This window comes from Carcharodon carcharias, chromosome 12 (genome assembly GCF_017639515.1).
Source record: "Carcharodon carcharias isolate sCarCar2 chromosome 12, sCarCar2.pri, whole genome shotgun sequence".
In the NCBI taxonomy this organism is placed as follows: Eukaryota; Metazoa; Chordata; class Chondrichthyes; order Lamniformes; family Lamnidae; genus Carcharodon; species Carcharodon carcharias.
The window spans coordinates 8308596-8327684 of NC_054478.1; positions in this window are offsets into that span (position 1 = coordinate 8308596).

Genomic DNA, 19089 nt, shown 5'->3' on the forward strand with positions numbered 1-19089 from the left:
GGACTGTGTCTCTCCCCACACCTGCTGTTCTACAGTGATACCTGGACTTTGTCTCTCCCCCAACTTGCTGCACTACAGTGATACCCGGACTGTGTCTCTCGCCCCACCTGCTGTACTGCAGTGATACCTGGACTGTGTCTCTCCCCGCACCTGCTGTACTACAGTTATACCTGGACTGTGTCTCTCCCCACACCTGCTGTACTACAGTGAGACCTGGATTGTGTCTCTCCCCCACACCTGCTATACTTCATTGATACCTGGACTGTGTCTCTCCCCCCACCTGCTGTACTACACTGATAGCTGGACTGTGTCTCTTCCCACACCTGCTGTTCTACAGTGATAGCTGGACTTTGTCACTCCACCAACCTGCGGCACTACAGTGATACCTGGACTGTATCTATCTTCCCACATGCTGTACTGCAGTGATACCTGGACTGTGTCTCTCCCCGCTCCTGCAGTACTACACTGATACCTGGACGGTGTCTCTCCCACCTCCTACTGTAGTACAGTGATACCTGGAACGTGTCTCTCCCCCAACCTGCTGCACTACAGTGAGACCTGGACAGTGTCTCTCCCCACACCCGCTGTACTACAGTGAGACCTGGACTGTGTCTCTCCCCACACCTGCTGTACTATAGTGAGACCTGGACTGTGTCTCTCCCCCACACCTTCTGTACTACATTGATAACTGGACTTTTTTCTCTACCTCCAGCTGCTGTACTACAGTGATACCTGGACTGTGTCTCTCCCCCGACCTGCTGTACTACAGTGAGACCGGGACAGTGTCTCTCCCCACACACGCTGTACTACAGTGACACCTGGACTGTGTCTCTCACCCCACTTACTGCAATGCAGTGATACCTGAACTGTGTCTCTCACCCCACCTGCTGTACTACAGTGATACCTGAACTGTGTCTCTCCCCCACCTGCTATACTGCAGTGATATCTGGACTGTCTCTCCCCCCACCACCTGCTGCACTGCAGTGATACCTGGACTGTGTCTCTCCCCCCACCTGCTGAACTGCAGTGATACCTGGACTGTGTCTCTCCCCACACCTGCTGTACTACAGTGATAACGGACTGTGCCTCTCCCCACAAATGTTTTACAACAGTGAGACCCGGAATGTGTCTCTCCCCCACACCTGCTGTACTACAGTGATACCTCGACTTAGTCTCTCCCCCACACCTGCTGTACTACAGTGATATCTGGAAAGTGTCTCTCCCCACACTTGCTGTACTACAGTTATACCTGTACTGTATCTCTCCCCCACACCTGCTGTACTACAGTGAGACCTGGACTGTGTCTCTCCCCCACACCATCTGTACTACATTGATACCTGGACTTTTTTCTCTACATCCAGCTGCTGTACTACAGTGATACCAGGACTGTGTCTCTCCCCACACCTGCTGTTCTACAGTGATACCTGGACTTTGTATCTCCCCCAACGTGCTGCACTACAGTGATACCCGGACTGTGTCTCTCGCCCCACCTGCTGTACTACAGTGATACCTGGACTGTGTCTCTCCCCGCACCTGCTGTACTACAGTGATACCTGGACTCTGTCTCTCCCCACACCTGCTGTACTACAGTGAGACCCGGACTGTGTCTCTCCCCCACACCTGCTATACTACATTGATACCTGGACTGTGTCTCTCCCCCCACCTGCTGTACTACACTGATAGCTGGACTGTGTCTCTTCCCACACCTGCTGTTCTACAGTGATAGCTGGACTTTGTCACTCCACCAACCTGCGGCACTACAGTGATACCTGGACTGTATCTATCCCCCCACATGCTGTACTGCAGTGATACCTGGACTGTGTCTCTCCCCCCTCCTGCCGTACTTCAGTGACACCTGGACTGTTTCTCTCCTCCCTCCTGCTGTAGTACAGTGAGAACTGGACTGTGTCTCTTCCCACACCGGCTGTACTACAGTGAGACCTGGACTGTGTCTATCCCACACTTGCTGTACTGCAGTGATACCTGGAATGTGTCTCTCCCCCACTCCTGCTGTAATGCAGTGATACCTGGACTGTGTCTCTCCCCACACCTGCTGTACTACAGTGATACCTGGACTGTGTCTCTGCCCACACCTGCTGTACTACTGTTAGATCTGGACTGTGTCTCTCCCCACACCTGCTGTATTACAGTGACACCTGGACTGTGTCTCTCCCCACACCTGCTGTACTACAGAGAGACCTTGACTGTGTCTCTCTCCCACACCTGCTGTACTACAGTGATACCTGGACTGTGTCTGTCCCCACATCTGCTGTACTACAGTGATGCTTGGACTGTGTCTTTCCCCACACCTGCTGTACTACAGTGATAACTGGACTGTGTCTCTCCCCACACTTGCTGTACTACAGTGATACCTGGATAGTATCTCTCCCCCCACCTGCTGTACTACAGTGATACCTGGACTGTGTCTCTCCCCCCACCTGCTGTACTGCAGTGATACCTGTACTGTGTCTCTCCCCCCTCCTGCTGTACTACAGTTATATCTGGACTTTGTCTCTCCCCACACCTGCTGTACTACAGTGAGTCCTGGACTTTGTCTCTCCCCCCACCTGCTGTACTACGGTGAGAACTGGACTGTGTCTCTCCCCACAACTGCTGTACTACAGTGATACCTGGACGGTGTCTCTCCCCGCACATGCTGTACTGCAAGGAGACCTGGACTGTGTCTCTCCCCACACCTGCTGTACTACAGTGATATCTGGACTGTATCTCTCCCCCCACCTGCTGTACTGCAGTGATACCTGGACTGTGTCTCTCCCCCCACCTGCCGTACTAGAGTGATGCATGTACTGTGTCTCTCCCTACACCTGCTGTACTACAGTGATACCTTGACTGTGTCTGTCCCCACACCTGCTGTACTACAGTGAGACCTGGACTGTGTCTATCCCCCCACCGGCTGTACTACAGTGAGAACTGCACTGTGTCTCTCTCCCCACCTGCTGTACTACTATGACACCTGGACTGTGTCTCTCACCGCAACTGCTGTACTAGAGTGATACCTGGACTGTGTCTCTCCTCCGACCTGCTGTACTACAGTGATACCTGGACTGTGTATCTCCCCCACACCTGCTGTACTACAGTCATACCTGTACTGTGTCTCTCCCCTACCTGCAGTACTACAGTGATACCTGGACTGTGTCTCTCCCCAACCTGCTATACTACAGTGATATCTGGACTGTCTCTCTCCCCCCACCTGCTGTACTGCATGATACGTGGACTGTGTCTCTGCCCCCACCTGCTTAACTGCAGTGATACCTGGACTGTGTCTCTCCCCACAACAGCTGTACTGCAGTGATACCTGGACTGTGTCTCTCCCGACACCTGCTGTACTCTAGTGATACCTGGACTGTGTCTCTCCCCCCACCTGCTGTACTTCAGTGAGACCTGTACTGTGTCTCTCCCCCACACCTGCTGTACTACAGTGAGACCTGGACTGTGTCTCTCCCCCACACCTGCTGTACTACACTGAGACCTGGACTGTGTCTCTCCCCACGCCTGCTGTACTACAGTGAGACCTGGACTGTGTCTCTCCCGACATCTGCTGTACTGCAGTGATACCTGGACTGTGTCTCTCCCCCCTCCTGCTGTACTACAGTTATATCTGGACTTTGTCTCTCCCCACACCTGCTGTACTACAGTGAGTCCTGGACTTTGTCTCTCCCCCCACCTGCTGTACTACGGTGAGAACTGGACTGTGTCTCTCCCCACAACTGCTGTACTACAGTGATACCTGGACGGTGTCTCTCCCCGCACATGCTGTACTGCAAGGAGACCTGGACTGTGTCTCTCCCGACACCTGCTGTACTCTAGTGATAACTGCTCTGTGTCTCTCCCCCCACCTGCTGTACTACAGTGATACCTGGACTGTGTCTCTCCCCACAACTGCTGTACAACAGTGAGAGCTGGACTGTGTCTCTCCCCCACACCTGCTGTACTACATTAATACCTGGACTGTGTCTCTACCCCCCACCAGCTGTACTACAGTGATACCTGGACTGTGTCTCTCCCCACACCTGTTTTTCCACAGTGATACCTGGACTTTGTCTCTCCCCCCACCTGCTGTACTGCAGTGATACCTGGACTGTGTCTCTCCCCACACCTGCTTTACTACAGTTATACCTGGACTGTCTCTCTCCCAACACATGCTGTACTACAGTGAGACCTGGACTGTGTCTCTCCCCCACACCTGATGTACTACATTGATACCTGGACTGTATCTCTCCCCCCACCTGCTGTACTACAGTGATACCTGGACTGTGTCTCTTCACCCACCTGCTGTTCTGCAGTGATAGCTCGACTTTGTCATTCCCCCAACATGCTGCACTACAGAGATACCTGGACTGCATCTATCCCCCCACATGCTGTACTGCAGTGATACCTGGACTGTTTCTCTCCCCCCTCCTGCTGTAGTACAGTGAGAACTGGACTGTGTCTCTCCCCACACCGGCTGTACTACAGTGAGACCTGGACTGTGTCTATCCCACACTTGCTGTACTGCAGTGATACCTGGAATGTGTCTCTCCCCCACTCCTGCTGTAATGCAGTGATACCTGGACTGTGTCTCTCCCCACACCTGCTGTACTACAGTGATACCTGGACTGTGTCTCTGCCCACACCTGCTGTACTACTGTTAGATCTGGACTGTGTCTCTCCCCACACCTGCTGTACTACACTGATACCTGGACTTTGTCTCTCCCCCTCCTGCTGTACTGCAGTTACACCTTGACTGTTTCACTCCCCTCACCTGCTGTACTACAGTGATGCCTGGACTCTGTCTCTCCCCCCACCTGCTGTACTACAGTGAGACCTGGACTGTGTCTCTCTCCCCACCTGCTGTACTACAGTGATACCAGGTCTGTGTCTCGCCCCCACCTGCTGTACTACAGTGATACCTGGACTGTGTCTCTCCCCACACCTGCTGTACTACAGTGATACCTGGACTGTGTCTCTCACCCCACCTGCTGTATTCTAGTGTTTCCTGGACTGTGTCTCTCCCCCACCTGCTGTACTACAGTGATATCTGGAATGTGTCTCTCCCCCCACCTGCTGTACTGCAGTGATACCTGGATTGTGTCTCGCCCCCCCACCTGCTGTACTGCAGTGATACCAGGACTGTGTCTCTCCCCACGCCTGCTGTACTGCAGTGATACCTTGTCTGTGTCAGTCCCCCGTCCTGCTATACAGCATGACACCTGGACTGTGTCTATCCCGACACCTGCTGTACTCTAGTGATACGTGGACTGTGTCTCTCCCCCCACCTGCTGTACTACAGTGATTCCTGGACTGTGCCTCTCCCGACACCTGCTGTCCTACAGTGAGACCTGGAATGTGTCTCTCCCCCACACCTGCTGTACTACAGTGATTCCTGGACTGTGCCTCTCCCCACACCTGCTGTCCTACAGTGAGACCTGGAATGTGTCTCTCCCCCACACCTGCTGTACTACAGTGATACCTGGACTGTGTCTCTCCCCAACAACTGCTGTACTACAGTGATACCTGGACTGTGTCTCTACCCGAACCTGCTGTACTACAGTGATACCTGGACTTTGACTCTCCGCCACCTGCTGTACTACAGTGACACCTGGACTGTATCTCTCCCCCCACCTGCTGTACTACAGTGATACCTGGACTGTGTCTCTCCCCACACCTGCTGTACTACAGTGAGACCTGGACTGTGTCTCTCCCCCCACTTGCAGTACTGCAGTGAAACCTGGTCTGTGTCTCTCCCCACACCTGCTGTACTACAGTGATACCTGGTCTGTGTCTCGCCCCCCACCTGCTGTACTACAGTGACACCTGGACTGTGTCTCTCCCCGCACCTGCTGTACTACAGTGATACCTTGACTGTGTCTCTCCCCCCACCTGCTGTATTCTTGTGTTACCTGGACTGTGTCTCTCCCCCCACCTGCTGTACTACAGTGATACCTGGACTGTGTCTCTCCCCCACCTGCTGTACTACAGAGATATCTGGAATGTGTCTCTCCCCCCACCTGCTGTACTGCAGTGATACCTGGACTGTGTCTCATCCCCCACCTGCTGTACTACAGTGATACCAGGACTGTGGCCCTCCCCCACATCTGCTGTACTTCAGTGATACCTGGACTGTGTCTCTCCCCACACCTGCTGTAATACAGTGATACCTGGACTGTGTCTCTCCCCACACCTGCTCTATTACAGTTATACCTGGACTGTGTCTCTCCCCCACACCTGCTGTAATACAGTGAGACCTGCACTGAGTCTCTCCCCAACAAATGCTCTACAACAGTGATACCTGGACTGTGTCTCTCCCCACACCTGCTGTACTACAGTGAGACGTGGACTGTGTCTGTTCCCCCACCTGCTGTACTGCAGTGATACCTGGACTGTGTCTCTCCAGCCACCTACTGTACTACAGTGTTACCTGGACTCGGTCTGTCCCCACACCTGCTGTAATACAGAGATCCCTGGACTGTGTCTCTCCCCCCACCTGCTGTACTCTAGTGATACCTGTACTGTGTCTCTTCCCCCACCTGCTGTACTACAGTGATACCTGAACAGTGTCTGTCTCCCCTCCTGCTGTTTTGCAGTGATACTTGGACTGTGTCTCTCCCGACTCCTGCTATACTCTAGTCATACCTGGAATGTGTGTCTCTCTCCACCTGCTGTACTACAGTGATACCTGGACTGTGTCTCTCCCCACTCCTGCTGTACTACAGTGAGACCTGGACTGTGTCTCTCCCCCACACCTGCTGTACTACATGAGACCTGGACTGTGTCTCTCCCCCACACCTGCTGTACTACAGTGATACCTGGACTTTGTCTCTCCAGACACCTGCTGTACTACAATGATACCTGGACGTGTCTTTCCCCACACCTGCTGTACTACATGAGACCTGCACTGCGTCTCTCCCCCACTCCTGCTGTACTACAGTGAGACCTGGACTGTGTCTCTCCCCCACACCTGCTGTACTGCAGTGATACCTGAACAGTGTCTGTCTCCCCTCCTGCTGTTTTGCAGTGATACTTGGACTGTGTCTCTCCCGACTCCTGCTATACTCTAGTGATACCTGGAATGTGTGTCTCTCTCCACCTGCTGTACTACAGTGATACCTGGACTGTGTCTCTCCCCACTCCTGCTGTACTACAGTGAGACCTGGACTGTGTCTCTCCCCCACACCTGCTGTACTACATGAGACCTGGACTGTGTCTCTCCCCCACACCTGCTGTACTACAGTGATACCTGGACTTTGTCTCTCCAGACACCTGCTGTACTACAATGATACCTGGACTGTGTCTTTCCCCACACCTGCTGTACTACATGAGACCTGCACTGCGTCTCTCCCTCACTCCTGCTGTACTACAGTGAGACCTGGACTGTGTCTCTCCCCCACACCTGCTGTACTACAGTGATACATGGACTGTGTCTCTCCCCACAACTGCTGTTCTACAGTGATACCTGGACTGTGTCTCTCCCCCCAGCTGCTGTACAGCAGTGAAACCTGGACTGTGTCTCTCCTCCTCCTGCTGTACTACAGTGATACCTGGACTGTTTCTCTCCCCCCACCTGCTGTACTACAGTGAGACCTGGACTGTGTCTCTCTCCACTCCTGCTGCACTACAGTGAGACCTGGACTGTGTCTCTTCCCCCACTTGCTGTACTGCAGTGATACCTGGACTGTGTCTCTCCGCACTCCTGCTGTACAACAGTGATACCTGGACTGTGTCTCTCCCCACACCTGCTGTAATACAGTGATACCTGCACGGGGTCTCTGCCACCACATGCTGTGCAGCAGTGAGACCTGGACTGTGTCTCTCCCCACACCTGCTGTACCACAGTGATATCTGGACTGTGTCTCTCCCCCCACCTGCTGAACGACAGTGAGACCTGTACTGTGTCTTTCCCCCACACCTGCTGTACTAGTGATAACTTGACTGTGCCTCTCCCCCAACCTTGTGTATTATAGTGATTCCTGGACTGTGTCTCTCCCCACACCTGCTGTTCTACAGTGATACCTGGACTTTGTCTCTCCCCCAACCTGCTGTACTGCAGTGATACCTGGACTGTTTCTCTCCCCACACCTGCTGTACTGCAGTGATAATTGGACTGTGTCTCTCCACCCTCCTGTTGTACTACAGTGATTCCAGGACTGTGTCTCTCACCACACCTGCTGTACTAAAGTAAGACCTGGACTGTTTCTCTCCCCCCACTTGCAGTACTGCAGTGATACCTGGACTGTGTTTCTCCCCACACCTGCTGTTCTACAGTGATACCTGGACTGTGTCTCTCACCCTACCTGCTGTACTACAGTGAGACCTGGACTGTGTCTCTCCCCACTCCTGCTGTAATACAGTGATACCTGCACGGGGTCTCTGCCACCGCATGCTGTGCTGCAGTGAGACCTGGACTGTGTCTCTCCCCACACCTGCTGTACCACAGTGATATCTGGACTGTGTCTCTCCCCCCACCTGCTGAACGACAGTGAGACCTGTACTGTGTCTTTCCCCCACACCTGCTGTACTACAGTGATAACTTGACTGTGTCTCTCCCCCAACCTTGTGTATTACAGTGATTCCTGGACTGTGTCTCTCCCCACACCTGCTGTTCTACAGTGATACCTGGACTTTGTCTCTCCCCCAACCTGCTGTACTGCAGTGATACCTGGACTGTTTCTCTCCCCACACCTGCTGTACTGCAGTGATACTTGGACTGTGTCTCTCCACCCTCCTGTTGTACTACAGTGATTCCAGGACTGTGTCTCTCACCACACCTGCTGTACTAAAGTAAGACCTGGACTGTTTCTCTCCCCACACCTGCTGTTCTACAGTGATACCTGGACTGTGTCTCTCCCGACACCTTCTGTACTCTAGTTATACCTGGACTTCGTCTCTCCCCCCACCTGCTGTACTACAGTGATACCTGGACTGTGCCTCTCCCCACATCTGCTGTACTACAGTGAGACCTGGACTGTGTCTCTCCCCCACACTGCTGTACTACAGTGACACCTGGACTGTGTCTCTCCCCTACACCTGCTGTACTACAGTGATACCTGGACTGTGTCTCTCCCCACACCTGCTGTACTACAGTGATAGCTGGACTGTGTCTCTCCCCACACTTGCTGTACTACAGTGATACCTGGACTGTGTCCCTCACCCAAACATGCTGTACTACATTGATACCTGGACTGTGTCTCTACCCCCCACCTGCTGTATTACAGTGAGACCTGGATTGTGCCTCTCCCCACACCTGCTGTTCTACAGTGATACCTGGACTTTGTCTCTCCCCCAACCTGCTGCACTACAGTGATACCTGGAATGTGTCTCTCCCCCAACCTGCTGTACTACAGTTGTACCTGGACTGTGTCTGTCCCCACACCTGCTGTACTACAGTGATACCTGGACTGTGCCACTCCCCCCACGTGCTGTACTACAGTGATACATGGACTGTGTCTCTCTCCCCACCTGCTGTACTACAGTGATACCTGGACTCTGTCTCTTCCCACACCTGGTGTACTACAGTGATACCTGGACTGTGTCTCTCCCCCCTTCTGCTGTACTGCATTGATACCTGGACTGTGTCTCTCCCCACACCTGCTGTACTACAGTGATACCTGGACTGTGTCTCTCCCCCCACCTGCTGTACTACAGTGATACCTGGACTGTGTCTCTCCACCCACCTGCTGTACTACAGTGATACCTGGACTGTGTCTCTCCCCCCACCTGCTGTACTGCAGTGATACATGGACTGTATCTCTCCCCACTCCTGCTGTACTGCAGTGATTCCAGGACTGTGTCTGTTCCCCCACCTGCTGTACTACAGTGATACCTGGACTGTTTCTTTCCCGACACCTGCTGTACTCTAGTGATACCTGGACTGTGTCTCGCAACCCACCTGCTGTACTATAGTGATACCTGGACAGTGCCTCTCCCCGCACCTGCTGTACTACAGTGAGACATGGACTGTGTCTCTCCCCCACACCTGCTGTACTACAGTGAGACCTGGACTGTTTCTCTCCCCCACACCTGCTGTACTACAGTGATACCTGGACTGTGTCTCTCCCCACACGTGCAGTACTACAGTGATACCTCGACTGTGTCTCTCCCCACACCTGCTGTACTACAATGATACCAGGACTGTGTCTCTCCCCCACACCTGCTGTACTGCAGTGACACCTGGACTTTGTCTCTCCCCCACACATGCTGTACTACATTGATACCTGGACTGAGTCTTGGCCCCCCACCTGCTGTACTACAGTGATACCTGGACTGTGTCTCTCCCCACACCTGCTGTTCTACAGTGATACCTGTTTTTTGTCTCTCCCCCAACCTGCTGCACTACAGTGATACCTGGACTCTGTCTCTCCCCCCACCCGCTGTACTGCAGTGATACCTGGACTGTCTCTCTCCCCCCACCTGCTGTACTACAGTGATACCTGGAATGTGTCTCTCCCCTTACCTGCTGTACTACAGTGAGACCTGGACTGTGTCTCTCCCCACACCTGCTGTACTACAGTGAGACCTGGACTGTGTCTCTCCCCCAACTTGCTGTACTGCAGTGATACATGGACTGTGTCTCTCCAAACTCCAGCTCTACTACAGTGAGACCTGGACTGTGTCTCTCCCCACACCTGCTGTTCTACAGAGAGAACTGGACTGTGTCTCTCCCCCCACCTGCTGTACTACCGTGAAACATGGAGTGTGTCTCTCCCCACACCTGCTGTACTACAGTGAGACCTGGACTATGTCTCTCCCCCACACCTGCTGTACTACAGTGATACCTGGACTGTGTCTGTCCCCACACCTGCTGTACTACAGTGATACCTGGATTGTGTCTTTCCCCACACCTGCTGTACTACAGTGATACCTGGACTTTTGCCTCTCTCCATACCTGCTGTACTACAGTGATACCTGGACAGTTTCTCTCCCCCCACCTGCTGTACTACAGTGAGACCTTGACTGTGTCTGTCCCCCCACCTGCTGTCCTGCAGTGATACCTGGACTGTGTCTCTCCCACAACCTGCTGTACTACAGTGATATCTTCACTGTGTCTGTCCACACACCTGATGTACTCTAGTGATACCTGGACTGTGTCTCTCCCCCCACCTGCTGTATTACAGTGATACCTGGACTGTGTCTCTTCCAACACCTGCTGTACTACAGTGAGACCTGGACTGTGTCTGTGCCCCCACCTGCTGTACTGCAGTGATACCTGGACTGTGTCACTCCCCAGACTTGCTGTACTACAGTGAGACATGGACTATGTCTTTCCCCCGACTTGCTATACTGCAGTGTTACCTGGACTGTGTCTCTCCCCACACCTGCTGTACTCTATTGATACCTGGGCCGTGTCTCTCCCACCTCCTGCTGTGCTACAGTGATACCGGGACTGTGTCTCTCCCCACACCTGCTGTTCTACAGTGATACCTGGACTGTGTCTCTCCCCCCACCTGCTTTACTACAGTTTTACCTGGACTGTGTCTCTCCCCCCACCTGCAGTACTACAGTGATACCTGGAATGTGTCTGTCCCACACCTGTTGTACTACAGTGATTCCTGGACTGTGCCTCTCCCCCCACCTGATGTACTACAGTGATACCTGGACTTTGTCTCTCCCCCAACCTGCTGCACTACAGTGATACCTGGAATGTGTCTCTCCCCCAACCTGCTGTACTACAGTTGTACCTGGACTGTGTCTGTCCCCACACCTGCTGTACTACAGTGATACCTGGACTGTGCCACTCCCCCCACGTGCTGTACTACAGTGATACATGGACTGTGTCTCTCTCCCCACCTGCTGTACTACAGTGATACCTGGACTCTGTCTCTTCCCACACCTGGTGTACTACAGTGATACCTGGACTGTGTCTCTCCCCCCTTCTGCTGTACTGCATTGATACCTGGACTGTGTCTCTCCCCACACCTGCTGTACTACAGTGATACCTGGACTGTGTCTCTCCCCCCACCTGCTGTACTACAGTGATACCTGGACTGTGTCTCTCCACCCACCTGCTGTACTACAGTGATACCTGGACTGTGTCTCTCCCCCCACCTGCTGTACTGCAGTGATACATGGACTGTATCTCTCCCCACTCCTGCTGTACTGCAGTGATTCCAGGACTGTGTCTGTTCCCCCACCTGCTGTACTACAGTGATACCTGGACTGTGTCTTTCCCGACACCTGCTGTACTCTAGTGATACCTGGACTGTGTCTCGCAACCCACCTGCTGTACTATAGTGATACCTGGACAGTGCCTCTCCCCGCACCTGCTGTACTACAGTGAGACATGGACTGTGTCTCTCCCCCACACCTGCTGTACTACAGTGAGACCTGGACTGTTTCTCTCCCCCACACCTGCTGTACTACAGTGATACCTGGACTGTGTCTCTCCCCACACGTGCAGTACTACAGTGATACCTCGACTGTGTCTCTCCCCACACCTGCTGTACTACAATGATACCAGGACTGTGTCTCTCCCCCACACCTGCTGTACTGCAGTGACACCTGGACTTTGTCTCTCCCCCACACATGCTGTACTACATTGATACCTGGACTGAGTCTTGGCCCCCCACCTGCTGTACTACAGTGATACCTGGACTGTGTCTCTCCCCACACCTGCTGTTCTACAGTGATACCTGTTTTTTGTCTCTCCCCCAACCTGCTGCACTACAGTGATACCTGGACTCTGTCTCTCCCCCCACCCGCTGTACTGCAGTGATACCTGGACTGTCTCTCTCCCCCCACCTGCTGTACTACAGTGATACCTGGAATGTGTCTCTCCCCTTACCTGCTGTACTACAGTGAGACCTGGACTGTGTCTCTCCCCACACCTGCTGTACTACAGTGAGACCTGGACTGTGTCTCTCCCCCAACTTGCTGTACTGCAGTGATACATGGACTGTGTCTCTCCAAACTCCAGCTCTACTACAGTGAGACCTGGACTGTGTCTCTCCCCACACCTGCTGTTCTACAGAGAGAACTGGACTGTGTCTCTCCCCCCACCTGCTGTACTACAGTGAAACATGGAGTGTGTCTCTCCCCACACCTGCTGTACTACAGTGAGACCTGGACTATGTCTCTCTCCCACACCTGCTGTACTACAGTGATACCTGGACTGTGTCTGTCCCCACACCTGCTGTACTACAGTGATACCTGGAATGTGTCTTTCCCCACCCGCGCTGTACTACAGTGATACCTGGACTGTGCCTCTCTCCATACCTGCTGTACTACAGTGATACCTGGACAGTTTCTCTCCCCCCACCTGCTGTACTACAGTGAGACCTTGACTGTGTCTGTCCCCCCACCTGCTGTCCTGCAGTGATACCTGGACTGTGTCTCTCCCACAACCTGCTGTACTACAGTGATATCTTCACTGTGTCTGTCCACACACCTGATGTACTCTAGTGATACCTGGACTGTGTCTCTCCCCCCACCTGCTGTATTACAGTGATACCTGGACTGTGTCTCTTCCAACACCTGCTGTACTACAGTGAGACCTGGACTGTGTCTGTCCCCCCACCTGCTGTACTGCAGTGATACCTGGACTGTGTCACTCCCCAGACTTGCTGTACTACAGTGAGACATGGACTATGTCTTTCCCCCGACTTGCTATACTACATTGAGACCTGGACTGTGTCTCTCCCCACACCTGCTGTACTACAGTGATACCTGGACTGTGTCTCTCCACCCACCTGCTGTACTACAGTGATACCTGGACTGTGTCTCTCCCCACACCTGCTGTACTACAGTGATACCTGGACTGTGTCTCTCCCCCCACCTGCTGTACTACAGTGATACCTGGACTGTGTCTCTCCCCCCACCTGCTGTACTACAGTGATACCTGGACTGTGTTTCTAACCCAACTGGTGTACTACAGTGATACCTGGACTGTGTCTCTCCCCCCATCTGCTGTACTACAGTGATACCTGGACTGTGTGTCTACCCACACCTGCTTTACTACAGTGATACCTGGACTGTGTTTCTCCCCCCACCTGCTGTACTACAGTGATACCTGGACTGTGTCTCTCCCCCCATCTGCTGTACTACAGTGATACCTGGACTGTGTGTCTACCCACACCTGCTTTACTACAGTGATACCTGGACTGTGTCTCTCCCCCCACCTGCTGTACTACAGTGATACCTGGACTGTGTCTCTCCCCCCACCTGCTGTACTACAGTGATACCTGGACTGTGTCTCTCCCCACACCTGCTGTACTACAGTGATACCTGGACTGTGTCTCTCCCCCACACTGCTGTACTACAGTGATACCTGGACTGTGTCACTCCCCCCACCTGCTGTACTACAGTGATACCAGGACTGTGTCTCTCCCCACACCTGCTGTACTACAGTGATACCTGGACTGTGTCTCTCCCCACACCTGCTGTACTACAGTGATACCTGGACTGTGTCTCTCCCCCAACCTGCTGTACTACAGTGATACCTGGACTGTGTCTCTCCCCCCACCTGCTGTACTACAGTGATACCTGGACTGTGTCTCTCCCCACACCTGCTGTACTACAGTGATACCTGGACTGTGTCTCTCCCCCACCTGCTGTACTACAGTGATACCTGGACTGTGTCTCTCCCCACACCTGCTGTACTACAGTGATACCTGGACTGTGTCTCTCCCCCACCTGCTGTACTACAGTGATACCTGGACTGTGTCTCTCCCCCACCTGCTGTACTACAGTGATACCTGGACTGTGTCTCTCCCCACACCTGCTGTACTACAGTGATACCTGGACTGTGTCTCTCCCCACACCTGCTGTACTACAGTGATACCTGGACTGTGTCTCTCCCCACACCTGCTGTACTACAGTGATACCTGGACTGTGTCTCTCCCCCACCTGCTGTACTACAGTGATACCTGGACTGTGTCTCTCCCCACACCTGCTGTACTACAGTGATACCTGGACTGTGTCTCTCCCCCCACCTGCTGTACTACAGTGATACCTGGACTGTGTCTCTCCCCACACCTGCTGTACTACAGTGATACCTGGACTGTGTCTCTCCCCCACCTGCTGTACTACAGTGATACCTGGACTGTGTCTCTCCCCACACCTGCTGTACTACAGTGATACCTGGACTGTGTCTCTCCCCACACCTGCTGTACTACAGTGAGACCTGTTCTGTGTCTCTCCCCTCACCTGGTGTACTACAGTGATACCTGGACTTTGTCTCTCCCCACACCTGCTATACTACAGTGAGACCTGTACTGTGTCTCTCCCCACACCTGCTGTACTACAGTGATACCTGGAATGTGTCTGTCCCCACACCTGCTGTACTACAGTGATACCTGGACTGTGTCTCTCCCCACACCTGCTGTACTACAGTGATACCTGGACTGTGTCTCTCCCCACACCTGCTGTACTACAGTGATACCTGGACTGTGTCTCTCCCCCACACCTGCTGTACTACAGTGATACCTGGACTGTGTCTCTCCCCCCACCTGCTGTACTACAGTGATACCTGGACTGTGTCTCTCCCCACACCTGCTGTACTACAGTGATACCTGGACTGTGTCTCTCCCCACACCTGCTGTACTACAGTGATACCTGGACTGTGTCTCTCCCCCCACCTGCTGTACTACAGTGATACCTGGACTGTGTCTCTCCCCCCACCTGCTGTACTACAGTGATACCTGGACTGTGTCTCTCCCCACACCTGCTGTACTACAGTGAGACCTGGACTGTGTCTCTCCCCACACCTGCTGTACTACAGTGATACCTGGACTGTGTCTCTCCCCCACCTGCTGTACTACAGTGATACCTGGACTGTGTCTTTCCCCACACCTGCTGTACTACAGTGATACCTGGACTGTGTGTCTCCCCAAAACTGCTGTACTACAGAGAGACCTGGAATGTGTCTCTCCCCCAACTTGATGTACGGCAGTGATACGTGGACTGTGTCTCTCCCCACACCTGCTGTACTACTGTGATATCTGGACTGTGTCTCTCCCCCCACCTGCTGTACTAAAGTGAAACCTGGACTTTGTCTCTCCCCACACCTGCTGTACTACTTTGGGACCTGTACTGTGTCTTTCCCCACACCTGCTGTACTACAGTGATACCTGGACTGTGTCTCTCCCCACACCTGCTGTACTACAGTGATACCTGGACTGTGTCTCTCCCCCCACCTGCTGTACTACAGTGATACCTGGACTGTGTCTCTCCCCACACCTGCTGTACTACAGTGATACCTGGACTGTGTCTCTCCCCCACCTGCTGTACTACAGTGATACCTGGACTGTGTCTCTCCCCACACCTGCTGTACTACAGTGAGACCTGGACTGTGTCTCTCCCCACACCTGCTGTACTACAGTGAGACCTGGACTGTGTCTCTCCCCCCACCTGCTGTACTACAGTGATACCTGGACTGTGTCTCTCCCCACACCTGCTGTACTACAGTGAGACCTGGACTGTGTCTCTCCCCACACCTGCTGTACTACAGTGATACCTGGACTGTGTCTCACCCCCCACCTGCTGTACTGCCGTGATACCTGGACTGTGTCTCTCCCCACACCTGCTGTACTACATTGTGACCTGGACTGTGTCTCTCCCAACACCTGCTGTACGACAGTGATACCTGGACTGTGTTTCTCCCCCCACCTGCTGTACTACAGTGATACCTGGACTGTGTCTGTCCACACACCTGCTGTACTACAGTGATACCTGGACTGTGTCTCTCCCCCACACCTGCTGTACTACAGTGATACCTGGACTGTGTCTCTCCCCACACCTGCTGTACTACAGTGATACCTGGACTGTGTCTCTCCCCACACCTGCTGTACTACAGTGATACCTGGACTGTGTCTCTCCCCCCACCTGCTGTACTACAGTGATACCTGGACTGTGTCTCTCCCCACACCTGCTGTACTACAGTGATACCTGGACTGTGTCTCTCCCCCCACCTGCTGTACTACAGTGATACCTGGACTGTGTCTCTCCCCACACCTGCTGTACTACACTGATACCTGGACTGTGTCTCTCCCCCCACCTGCTGTACTACAGTGATACCTGGACTTTGTCTCTTCCCACAGCTGCTGTACTACAGTGATACCTGGATTGTGTCTCTCCCGACACCTGCTGTACTACAGTGATACCTGGACTGTGTCCATCCCCCCCCTGCTGTACTACAGTGAGACCTGGACTGTGTCTCTCTCCAGACCTGCTGTACTACATTGAGACCTGGACTTTGTCTTTCAACACAACTGCTGTACTACTGTGATACCTGGACTGTGTCTCTACCCCCACCTGCTGTACTACAGTGACACCTGGACTGTGTCTCTCCCCACACCTGCTGTACTGCAGTGATACCTGGACTGTGTCTCTCCCCACACCTGCTGTACTACATGGACACCTGGACTGTGTCTCTCTCCCCCCACCTGCTGTACAACTTTGAGACCTGTACTGTGTCTCTCCCCCACACCTGCTGTACTACAGCGATACCTGGACTGTGTCTGTCCCCACACCTGCTTTACTACAGTGATACGTGGACTGTGCCTCTCCACCCACCTGGTGTACTACTGTGAAACCTGGACTTTGTCTCTCCCCCTATCTGCTGTACTACAGTGATACCTGGACTGTGTCTCTTCCCAAACCTGCTGTACTACAGTGATACCTGGACTGTGTCTCTCCCCCACACCTGCTGTACTACAGTGATACCTGGACTGTGTCTCTCCCCCCACCTGCTGTACTACAGTGATACCTGGACTGTGTCTCTCCCCCCACCCGCTGTACTACAGTGATAAATGGACTGTGTCTCTCCCCACACCTGCTGTACTACAGTGAGAACTAGACTGTGCCTCTCTCCTACACCTGCTGTACTACAGTGAGACCTGGACTGTGTCTCTCCCCCACACCTGCTGTACTACAGTGATACCTGGACTGTGTCTCTCCCCACACCTGCTGTACTACAGTGATACCTGGACTGTGTCTCTCCCCACACCTGCTGTACTACAGTGATACCTGGACTGTGTCTCTCCCCACACCTGCTGTACTACAATGATACCTGGACTGTGTCTCTCCCCCACACCTGCTGTACTACAGTGATACCTGGACTGTGTCTCTCCCCCACCTGGTGTACTACAGTGATACCTGGACTGTGTCTCTCCCCACACCTGCTGTACTCTTGTGATACCAGTACTTTGTCTCTCCCCCCACCTGCTGTACTACAGTGATAACTGTACTGTGCCTCTCCCCACATCTGCTGTACTACAGTGAGACCTAGAATGTGAATCTCCCCTACACCTGCTGTACTACAGTGAGACCTGGACTGTGTCTCTCCCCCACACCTGCTGTACTACAGTGATACCTGGACTGTGTCTCTCCCCACACCTGCTGTACTACAGTGAGACCTGGACTGTGTCTCTCCCCACACCTGCTGTACTACAGTGATACCTGGACTGTGTCTCTCCCCACACCTGCTGTACTACAGTGATACCTGGACTGTGTCTCTCCCCCCACCTGCTGTACTACAGTGATACCTGGACTGTGTCTCTCCCCACACCTGCTGTACTACAGTGATACCTGGACTGTGTCTCTCCCCACACCTGCTGTACTACAGTGATACCTGGACTGTGTCTCTCCCCCACCTGCTGTACTACAGTGATACCTGGACTGTGTCTCTCCCCCCACCTGCTGTACTACAGTGATACCTGGACTGTGTCTCTCCCCCCACCTGCTGTACTACAGTGATACCTGGACTGTGTCTCTCCCCCCACCTGCTGTACTACAGTGATACCTGGACTGTGTCTGTCCCCACACCTGCTGTACTACAGTGATACCTGGACTGTGTCTCTCCCCCCACCTGCTGTACTACAGTGATACCTGGACTGTGTCTCTCCCCACACCTGCTGTACTACAGTGATACCTGGACTGTGTCTCTCCCCCCACCTGCTGTACTACAGTGATACCTGGACTGTGTCTCTCCCCACACCTGCTGTACTACAGTGATACCTGGACTGTGTCTCTCCCCACACCTGCTGTACTACAGTGATACCTGGACTGTGTCTCTCCCCCCACCTGCTGTACTACAGTGATACCTGGACTGTGTCTCTCCCCACACCTGCTGTACTACTTTGAGACCTGTACTGTGTC